Source organism: Notothenia coriiceps, unplaced genomic scaffold (genome assembly GCF_000735185.1).
Source record: "Notothenia coriiceps isolate Sejong01 unplaced genomic scaffold, NC01 NC01_scaffold00006333, whole genome shotgun sequence".
Classification (NCBI taxonomy): domain Eukaryota; kingdom Metazoa; phylum Chordata; class Actinopteri; order Perciformes; family Nototheniidae; genus Notothenia; species Notothenia coriiceps.
The window spans coordinates 1-11,399 of record NW_011339034.1 but is presented as its reverse complement, the minus strand read 5'-3'; the positions used below and the strand labels follow the sequence as shown (position 1 = coordinate 11,399).

The following is an 11,399-nucleotide window of genomic DNA, read 5'->3' as shown; positions in this document are numbered from 1 at the left end:
TTTAATTTGTGCCAATTTTACACTGCTGTGCTCTTATGGTGGCGGCTGGCTGTCCATGGTGATTGGTGTGTCAGAAATGTAGTCATTTTATTAGGCTATGTTTTCGTTGTCCTTGTGGTTTGTTGGACTTTATGTCATGGTATATCATTATTATCTCTGATATATATTTAGTTTCTATACCCTTTGCAGAAACGAGATCTTAAATATTACACCTTTTCTTTAGTTACTTTTCTTTCAAACATTGTTTTAAATTGTAATCTTACTGACTGAGCGACTTTTTACACACGAGCGTCAGATTACCACCCCGGACTCCCGATATTTTTGTCAAGCTTTATTGGGTTTAAAGGGCCCGGTCATGTGGCCCCGCCCCCCGGCCCGGGTCTGATATGTGCCGCCAGTGGCCTACACAGTTGTTATGCTATACCACATTGTCCTTCACTGGATGCATAATGAGCTGCACTAAACTACATTTTAGAATTTAAAATACCTAGCTATTCTTTTGCGGTTATTTTGGTGAAAGAAACTAAAAAGTAACTAAAAAGTAGTGTAACTCATTACATTTCAGAGACAGTAATATTGTAATGTAAATTATTACTTTCAAAAGAGAGTAATAAGTAATATGTAATATATTAAATTTTGGAAGTAACTTGCCCAACACTGATTGCGGGGGAGAGCAGCTTCTTCCTGGACCCAGAAAAAGTGAAACCCCTGCTAAACTGACTGGGACCACGCTTGTTGAAGCTGAATTCATTATAGCCCGAAAGCTCATTTTTAAACTCAGAGGGTTCCACACAACAAGTGGAAAAAAGTGTGTGTGTGTGTGTGTGTGTGTGTGTGTGTGTGTGTGTGTGTGTGTGTGTGTGTGTGTGTGTGTGTGTGTGTGTGTGTGTGTGGTACCCTCTAAAGTGTGTTGAAGCTCCAACACCTGATTGATGAGCCTTGTCTTCTCCTCCAGCTCAGCCTGGTTCTCCATCTCACCTGCACCAGGTAAAGGGACAGTTAAACACCATGCACTGACTGTGTGTGTGTGTGTGTGTGTGTGTGTGTGTGTGTGTGTGTGTGTGTGTGTGTGTGTGTGTGTGTGTGTGAGTGTGTGAGTGTGTGTGTGGTCTCACCATCATCTGAGCTCATGGTGAAGTACTCGTCTTCTTTTTTGGAATGCAGGGCTGCGACTATGGAACACTGCAAGATTTGGCAAAATTGTACAATCTAACAATATGTTGAAAATGCTCTTATTCAAACAGAAACAAAGTCTTAAATACTGGGGTCCCATACGGCCGTGTCTTTTGACCCATACTCTACTGAAAATAAACAAATGAAAAAACCTGCAATGACAAAATAATGTAACCTTTTAAATATGCGTTTTCACACCTACTTATTTATTATATTGTTTGTATTTTTTGTATTGTAGTCTTCTATGAGTTTATGTTTATGTTTGTTAAGAGTTAAACTAAACATTTCCTTTTATTTTGAATTCATACATATTTTCGCCTAAATGGGAGGAAGCGAGAAGGCTGCTGTCATTTGCATTAATTTCTCCATAAAGTGCACACACGTCCACAAAGATGTAGTTCATGCTATGCATCATGACTTAAGAACATGATGGTTTAAAAAAAGATATCGTTATTTTAGCGGAGTATCGTTAGTTACATGACAATAGTCACTACTCAATTCAAACAGCCTGAAGAGAAGCAGACCTGAGCAGACAGCACACATACAGCAGGGCTGGAACTGGAAGTATTGTGATAACTGTTAGCTTGCTTTAGCTTGCTTGCAACCGGTCGACAGGAGAGACTGTTGGCTTGTTAGCTAGCTATAGTAGCCGGCTGAGAGAGGCCTGCTGGCGGAGAAAACAAACCCTGAGCGAGGCCTGCTGCTAACTACCGGTTAGCATGCTTACCCCACTAGACATATAGGATTTGCTTCCAGGGATAAGATGAATAAACGATAATATCAACTCGGAATACAAACCTGACGACGCGAAGATCGAAAACTGCTGCTCTGACGAGACTAGTTAAAATAAATAAAACAATGAAAGTGTTTATGTTCTCACAGCTGTGATTGACACCATCTTTGTTCAGTATGGCTTTGTGACGTTACACCATACAGCCACCAGGGGACGGCCTACCTGCCTGAAGACATGGATGTCTGTTTTAGTCAGTAGGGGAGTGAAACTCAGTAAATAAACTCAGAAACTGTACTTAAATACAATATTGAGTTACTTGTAGTATCAGTATTTAAACAAATAGTTATACTCCACTATACAAATGCATAATGTGTTACTCCACTCTATTGTTCAACTGTTTACATTTTAACATGTAGGCCTATGTGTTGCATTAAAAAACGTTTAACATAATGCATCTCTGAAGCTTAAACCATTGGATAAACTGTGAGATACAAGGTGAACATATCCAATATATTACAAACAAATTATAATTTATCAGTAAGATTTTGTGTGGGATTACTTGTAATGATATCTTTTGACAACAATGTGTCAAGACTTTTATAAAAGTAAAGGACACTTATTTCAATGCTTATGACTATTTGTCAAAAATGTCACATTTTCTTTCACAGAATATGATTGCTGTGAATATATGGGATTAGTTTTGTGACGTAAGGTTAAAGCAACACTTTCTCAGAATCAAGCAAATCTTAAAGGAGTTTAAAGGTGGGGTAGGTAAGTTTGAGAAAACGGCTCGAGATACACTTTTTGTTATATTCCATGGAATGCTCTTAACATCCCGATAGCAATGAATATCTTAAGTGCTTTGACAAAAAATCCATAAAAAATGTCATCTGTGGAAGCCGTAGTTCTGTAAAAAGCACGACCAATCATCTGAGCCGGCCCGGCTAAAATAACTGTATGGCCTACCTGCCTGTCAGCCTTCCATCTGTGCACAAACTTATCTTGTGCCCTCATTGGTCATGTGCGCGTTCGTGTGTGTTGGAGGAGGGGCTCTGTAAGGAAGTGGCAGATTTTTTACGGTTGTGTATTTTCAAATTCTAGCGCACTCGAGCTGGTTTCTCCAAAATTACCTACCCCACCTTTAATATTATATATGCTGTAGTTTATGTCCCTATATGATACAGATGCATAGTGCTTACTGAGACTATAGGCCTCCATTTAAATGAATAATGTTAATTAAAGTTTGACGGCAGTAGCAGTAGCAGAAGCAGCGGCAGCAGCAGCAGCAGCAGCAGCAGCAGTAGCAGCAGCAGCAGCAGCAAAGACAATTTTGGGTCATGTTCAGTTTTGTTGGAACTGTCTTTATGAGTTCCTGCAGAAAATCCAAGATTAGAGATGAAAACTCACTCAACCTCGATCTCCATGTATTTCGATCTCAAGGTTTTAACAACTGTTCTGAACACAACCCGGAAAAAAGACATTTTCAGAAACAACAGAGGAAGTATTGGAAGAAAAAGAAGAAGCAGGAAGCAAAGCATGCTGGGATGACTCACACATGGCCATACCAGACTGAGAACGTCTGCTGGAAGCCTCCGTCATACCCCACCTCCCAGGACACATTGGCCCAGGTAGAGGAAGCCACCACGTGGATGCTGGTGGGGGCGTGGGGGCTTGTGCCTGTGGAGAGGGGAGGCAGTGAGGGTGTGTAGTTAAAAGGGCACATTAGTCACAGAGCAGTCTTGCTGTGATCCATTACATGTATTTAACTTGAGAGATGGAACAAGCCAGCAACCCAATGTAACCTCATCCTACAAGTCTTTTCCCTTGTAACATAAAAATGAAATGTATCAATTGAAAAACGATAGCAATAAGAAAGCATGCATGTATCCTTTGTCTTGCTAAATAATGTAAGCTAAGAAAACAGGATGTGGATAGCTTGTCTGATCATAACAGTCAGATAACAATATACTAGATACATGAAAGACAAGAATAGCTTGTTTCAGCTGTAGCTTTAGCCAGTGGTGTAGTGGGCGTTGGACGCGGGGGTACGCCGTACCCCCGCTTATTTGGAGCATGATCTTTTTTTCAATAGTCTAATAAATATAAAATCATTGCCAGTGTTATGCGTTGCAAGTGTGTATTTGTTGTAATAATGAAAAAAAAATTCACAGTAATTATAATAAAAAATAAAAACGATTTCCTTAAAAAGTATGATTCGTCATCACGCTTGTGACCCCGCGGCGGGGTGGGGGTGTGTCAGTGAAGAGCTGCCGATTTTGCGGCAGCTCTTTCCCTCAAGAATACTAACGAAAAAGCTCTATAATGGCAGGCAAACATTTTTTACTTGACTTCTTTTCTAAAAAGAATATCATTCAAGTCCAGATTCAATGTTGTTTGCATAAGTAGGCTATATTTTTCGTTTTGTTTATTTAATAAGTTAATATCAGGACAACTTTGGGAATTTTGTTTGTTTGTTATGAGTTTTAAAGAGAGAGAGAGAAAAAAAAATTGTTTATGTCATTTATGTGCCAGTTTGTCCATGGTTTTGAGTCTGTGTGTGTGTTGAGCGCAGCGCCGTCTGCTTTTTGCAGTACAGTAACTAAAGTAGGACTAAGCATACCGGTAGTTTCTGTGGACCTGTCTGCCCGTTTTGTGCGCACTTGTGTGGCATTGTTTGGAGCTAATTAAAATAGCGTCCCCCCAGTAAAAAAATCCCCACTACACCACTGGCTTTAGCCTTCGTTTTTTTTGCGTGATGCCAGTAGTTAGCTATATTTGAGGCCCTTGAACATGATTTTGTGTTGATGAGTCATTTTGAAGCGTTATAAAGTCAACCAGAGGATTGCTTTTTCCATCGCAAGCTAGCTAATTAAGCTAACATTAGCTTGATTAGCCAGCTAGCTACATCAGATAACAGCTGCAAGCATCAGTTTTCCTTTATTGGCTAGAAGTGTGATGTTGCTCTTTTCTCCTTCTTTCTGAAGTCAAGGACACATTGTGTAAATAATGTACACTGCCCATGTTAAACTGAATGTGCCATATAGTACAATGTAACAGGCAGGCATAGCAACAGTAACTCAGTGGGTGGGACGTAGAGAACTGTCAATTACTGCACTACTGTGAAGCCGACAATTGAGCGGCCCGACCAAGCAAGGAAGCAGAACGCCAAAAATATAACCCGTTGTGGGCATTTATTAAATTCGAACACAGGACACAGCCTCAATCTTGCTGTTCCCGTGAGCACAGTCACCAGCCACAAGGATCTCACACACCTCTCCCAAACAGAAAAACCCCAGAACCTAAATACACACACTAATCAGTCAACAAGACACAGGTGAGGGGGGAGGAGACAACACAGGGCACCAGGTGAACACAATCAACCACAATGAAGCTATACAACCCGTAACAGAGGCCGAGATCTATGGGCCCAGAGATCACCTCCGTGACAACTACTCTAGATATTCTCATGTAATACATGTAATATGTGTAGGTTTATATATGTAAATGTGTTTGTGAAGTAGTGTTTATGTTGGGTACCTATTACTTGGACGTGCGTGCTGGCAGTGATGCTCGTGGCAACGTTGGTGGCGACACACTCCCACTCCCCATGGTCCTCCTTGGTGAGTGACTTGAACTGTAAGCTGCCCCGGGGCAGAACATTGTGCTTGCTTTTACTGGGCTTGCCTACCTGCAGTCCATCCAGCCAATGAAAGACAAAGTCAGCCAATGAAGTAGAGATGGAGAGGGGGCACAAAGGGTTGGTACATGTCATTCAAATGTAAAAACTCTAAAAACAGCAAAGGGGCTAGCCAGCTGTTCAACAACCAACAATTGCACATCTCCAACAAGATAATAGCTTTCAAAGTGTATTTTAAGTTTGAGAAATTAGACAGAATTATGCATTTCATAATTGGGAGACAGAAACAAAAGCTAATCACACAGTATTCAATGAGTCAGATAAAGCATGCCTGATAATCAAGAAAACAATGGAGAGAAACTAATATCTTCCCTTGATTGCATATTTTATAGACATCATTTAGATGTGATTAAATGCTACAATGATATACTGTATAGTTTAAATAAAAATCAGAGCAACAGGTTTCAGAAATGCACTTCTGAATGGAAAACAATGACTGTAACTAAAAACAAATTGTGGGTACAAATGTGGTTACTCAAGAAATCTGGTTGCCAAATCTTATACAGAAGAAAGAGGGTAAGTGTGGGAGTTGTCTAACCTTTCTCCATGTGATGTTGGGAAAGGGGTCTCCCTCCGCCTCACAGGGGATGACCAGTTCTCTCCCAGCCTCCTGCCTGTACTCCCCTCCAGGAACCACTGAGAATTTAGGAGGCTCCTGTCCAGGGGGAAGCACCAACACAGGTTAGGTAACAATAATGAGTTGCTTTGAGTTTGTAATGCCTCCTTGAGGCATCACAGCTGTTTTGCTATGGGGTATGCAAAGTGACTTTGGAGGTACCTTTAGCACCAGGGGAGCAGGAGAGGACCATCCCAAAGAACCCAGGGCGTTGTAAGGCATGCAGGTATAGGTGCCGAGAGAGTCCTCCGTCACCTCTGCCACACGGATGCTCCCATCGTCCATTTGGCTCCAACCAGGGAACTGTGGATGGAAAAGTGATTGACGATGTGTAAGGAAGAGTAACATTTTGTAACAGACTGATTCCAAACCTAGCCTCACACACGGAAAAAACAGAAAATCTGTTGACATAGACATTTAATTAAAGCCAAGGTTTTTTTGTTTTTTCAGTGCTAAGGGCAACTGAATCTTTTCACTCAAACAAGAGAAATACTGAAAATTACAGGAAGTAAAGTCACATGGAGCTTTAACGAAATTATGCACTAATTTCCAGTCTAAGGCGGAGTGAAGTGAGTGGAACAAAAGCGCCAGCAGCACACCCGCTCACCTTGTCTATCCGGAGAGGGAGGCCATCTTTCTTCCACTTAACCAGAGTTACAGGGGGGTTGGCATCTATAGGACAGCGGATGAAGCCAGGCATACCAATGGCCACGTAGATGACGGATGGCATGTTAACCACACGGGCAGGATCTGGTGGAAAACAAGGAAAACACTTTACAAAACATCTCTTTGGAAAGCCGGTGCCTACTTCTTGTAACAGCTGTGAAAAAAGATGAGAAATCAAACAGCTTATGGCAAAGGGCCTTTACGTGGAGTTTATGTGTATAGTTCAACATCAATGCAAATGAGTTTTTCTCCTGAACTGAAAGTAAATGAGCCGCCTGTTAAACAAGATGACACAGCGTAAATCTATACAGATTTGAACAGGGATCAAATCTCACTACAATCTGCTGTCAACTTCCCTTAATCAGACTTTAATTCATGGTGTGTCCATCTTTCCACTTTTTTCAAAATCAATGATCACATTTTTAAATTGTAAATATGGTATTATTTATAGCCAGCAGGTATAGAAATTAATACATTATTATTACTAGAACTTTAATCCACAATTGTTATTAGCCTAACTCTTTATAGCTGTTTAAAGGCAGTCATTAACTTTTTCTGATCAAAGATAATAAGAAGGCAAATATTACAATCCCATATTGTCAACAATCACATCTAATTTAATATGTATTTTAAAACTGTAACAAATATTAATGGCACCACAGTAATATACAATAACCTCTGCAAATGGCTATTGTATAAATTATAAGAATAGGAAATTGACAAGTGTTCATTGTTAATATTATTCAACTTGAAGTCAGTGTTAATCTGTGTTATTTTAGTTTAGACATTCAGTCTATGTCAAAGTGTTGGACCAACCTCAAAAATGCATATACAGTATGAGAATTAAACACTAATACATTCAGTGATCCAACGACACGATACATAGGAAACTTCCAAAAATATTCAACTTTAAATGTAAAATTGTAGGGGTTAATTTACCCATAATATCATCCATTGAAAATCTTCCAATAATTGAATCTGTGTTTCCTCAAGTATGTTTTTTTAATATGAATTACATTTTCACGTTTTATCCCACGTGACCCGCCTATTCTCAATCAGTCAGTTTTGTTACTATATTCTTACTATATTTGGTCCACATTAGGGGCTATGATTTCACATTTTCTCCCCTGTATTCTAAGTGGGATTTGATATGGGCGAGCCATATCCTCAAAGACAAGCACAAAAAAAAGGAGCCCATGTGGTAAAGGAAAGGAGCTACGATTAGAAAAAGGAGGGGAAAGTAAAAAGCTAAAATGTGTCCATCTTTAATCCTGAATTGTGAAGGAGTGAGAGGTGGTTTCTAATGAGGTCAAGGAGGAGAACATCAAAGTAGACACTGGGTAATAAGGAGGAGAAATGATGGGAGTGAAAGGAAGAGGAGGGGGGGAGGAGTGAGCACCATCAGCGGAGAGATAGAGGCTGAGCATGAGCGTGGGAAAGAGGACAGGTGTGAGAGAGAGAGAGAGGGAGGGATGACGTAAGGTGGAGAGGAGCCGCTGGAGGAGAGGAGGGTGAGGTGGTGAACACAATACAGCAAGAAGAGGGGAGGAAGAGTGACTGAGTGAGCGTATGACAGCGTGACATGATGGGATGGATTCAAACACACACACAGATCGATTGGCCACAATGTTACCACAATAACTTTGTCCCACAGCTGCTGTCCTCCCAAGTCCTGAAGTCCTGACCGCCAGCCCTCTGCCACAAAGAGCCCCCCCCCCCAGTGCCGCCACCATCACCACAGACAGGGATATCAGCCAGGATTCTAAAAATAGCCCTCAGACAGCGCTATCGCTCATGACACGCTGGTGCCCACTGCACCATGCTTTAGGGAACTTATTCTCTGGCAAGCTTTTCAGGGACAGAGACAGGGGGAGGACAGAGGGGACGGAGGGAGAGAGGTCTGAACAGAATGAAAAAGAGGAGAGGAACAGGGAACGACATACATTAAGGATTGAGTGAGGAAGAGGGGAAAAAAGACAGGATGAGAATAAGAGGAAAGAAAGAGAGAGCAGTCTGCAGTTTGACAGAGAAGTCCCTGCTCTTACAGCAATGATGTAATCCCCCCTCTCACCCCCCCCTCTCCTCTCACGACTGGTGTTGCCTGCCTCTGTTCGCCACACACACACACACACACACACACACACACACACACACACACACCGCAGTCTAATGGAGTTATCAAGGATTGCAAAGGAATACAAAATGTTTCGTTGCCTTGACTACTGCCAGTGCCCGGTCACCATGTCGATGATGCTAAAAATCTGTCGTCAAATTCAAATAAGAGCCCTAGTGACAAATTCACCAGGCGACATCTCTCTACAGCCCCAGTGACTGGGGGAGTGCTTCAAGGGAGGAGAAAATAACGAGGAGGCAGCGAGATGAGGACAGAGGAAGGGAGAGAGGGATGTGCTGCTGTGTATATAAATATTATATATATATATATATATATATATATAAGTACAAATGAAAAATTAACAGAGAGGGAAAGGGGATGCTGGGGATAGAGACAGCAAACGTGGAAAAAGTGTTCTTGAGAAAACTAATTGGCGAAGAGGTGGAACAGTGTTGGAATTCATTCCACAGTGCAGAGGATGAAAAAGAGTCATTTTGTACCCAAATATGAAAGTTGACGACTATCTACGATTATCTACAGTGTCAGATAACTACCAATTACAGATAAGCCTTTGTTAAAATGTAATACCTCTCAGCTATGTAAAAAGGATTAGTCATCTAGAGTTCTCTGTGAAAGCTATCATTCGTAAGTCATGAATTATGAGAAAGCATATAAGCTTCAAGAAGTCTGAAATGCGTGTGTATGTCCTATACTGTCTTCAACAGAAGGTTGCTTCTCTGCACATTGATCATGCGATCAATGTATAATATCATTTATAATGTATACCAAACTTTAAGGTCATCTTTTTCTATTTTTCTTCATGTATATTCAGTATATGAAACATATACAACAACTTTATATCACAACAACTTTTCACAATATTCCCAAACAAATACCCTTTTCTTAACCCATTAATGACAGAAAAGGTTAAAAATACATTGTTCAATTAAATCCAATCCTAAAAGAGCACAACTTGAAATGTGTTAATCCATGAAAAGACAATGGTTTTAGTTTTCTCAGGAATACTCTTCATGGAGCTACATTTTTGGTTTATGATTATTTGTTCGGCCACCAGTGTCTTTATTTGAGAAAGAGTTAAAAGGGGGTGACAGGGGGATAAAAATAGTGAATGGTCCCCAGGTCAGATTTCAATCTGGGACCTCCACAGCAAGGACTGAGCCAATAGCTCTACTAATGCCCCTTTTCCACCAAACCAGATCCGGTTCAAGAACTGTTCTTTTGCTTTTCTGGTGCAGAACCGGTTCTTCTCTGTAGCACTACTTGTGTTTCCACTGCTAAGAGCCCGAGTGGAGCTCGATTGAAGCTGCGTCATCGCGTCATCGTTTGCATCATCACGTAAACGTTTACGAGCCTTCTTATGACACCCACGCGGCGCGGAAATCCCTCATATCGACAACAACAACAATGATCCCGGTAGTCTTTCTTGAGTTGTTTTGGTTGTTGCTTATTTCCTCCAGAGTCCGGTGGTATCCAGCAGTGGCCAACTCCCGCTGCAGCTGCTGGAAAATAGCTTTAGACCGCGTTGTGCCGTCCAACTTCCTCTGTACCTCTTGCGTTGACCAAAGCCAGAGGAGCTAATTTGTCTCTCTGCTGCTTACATTTACTGGCATCCATCCTTGTTCGTAGTTGTGTGTGTTGCTGAACAGAATGTGCGGCATTTTATTGTTGTTAATAATAATAATAATATATGGGACTTTTATAGCGCTTTTCATGAAACTCAAAGACGCTTTGACAGAGAATTAAGAAAACACAACAAAAAAAGACAAAGAAATACAAAAAGAGATAAACAAAACAGAAAAAAATACGGGGGGAGTGGGGTGGTCAGTGGTTGAATGCAGTGTTGAACAGATGGGTTTTGAGTGATGTTTTGAATGCTGTGAGGGAGGAAGAATCTCTGATGGATTGGGGTAGTGAGTTCCAGAGGGTGGGTGCAGCAACGGAGAAGGCTCTGTCGCCCCAAGACTTGAGGTTGGTCCGGGTGGGGAGGGACAGGAGGTTGGCAGTGGCAGAGCGGAGGGAGCGAGTGGGAGTGTGTCTGTGGAGGAGGTCAGTCAGGTAGGATGGGGCCAGGTTATGGAGGGCTTTGTACGTCATCAGGAGGATCTTGTACTGAATTCTCTGGGGGATGGGGAGCCAGTGGAGCTTGATGAGGACGGGTGTAATGTGTTCACGGATTCGGGTGTGGGTGAGTAGACGGGCGGCGGAGTTCTGGATATATTGAAGTTTGTTGAGGATTTTTGCAGGTGAACCATAGAGGAGGCTGTTGCAATAGTCCAGACGGGAGGTGATGAAGGCGTGGATGAGGGTTTCGGCAGCAGTGGGAGAGAGGGATGGACGTAGACGGGCGATGTTTTTGAGGTGGAAGAAGGCTGTCTTTGTG

The 11,399-nt window shown here is 41.7% G+C and overlaps 1 long non-coding RNA gene across 1 annotated transcript; it reads right to left on the bottom strand.

Annotated features, from left to right (window-relative positions):
* Positions 1–872: 872 nt before the first annotated feature.
* Positions 873–2,102, bottom strand: LOC104943608 (uncharacterized). Its single transcript, XR_798125.1, has 3 exons — positions 1,972–2,102; positions 1,116–1,182; positions 873–978 (listed from the first exon to the last, which is right to left on the bottom strand). It is a non-coding gene; the product is annotated as an uncharacterized lncRNA (long non-coding RNA).
* Between the last annotated feature and the right edge of the window lie 9,297 nt (positions 2,103–11,399).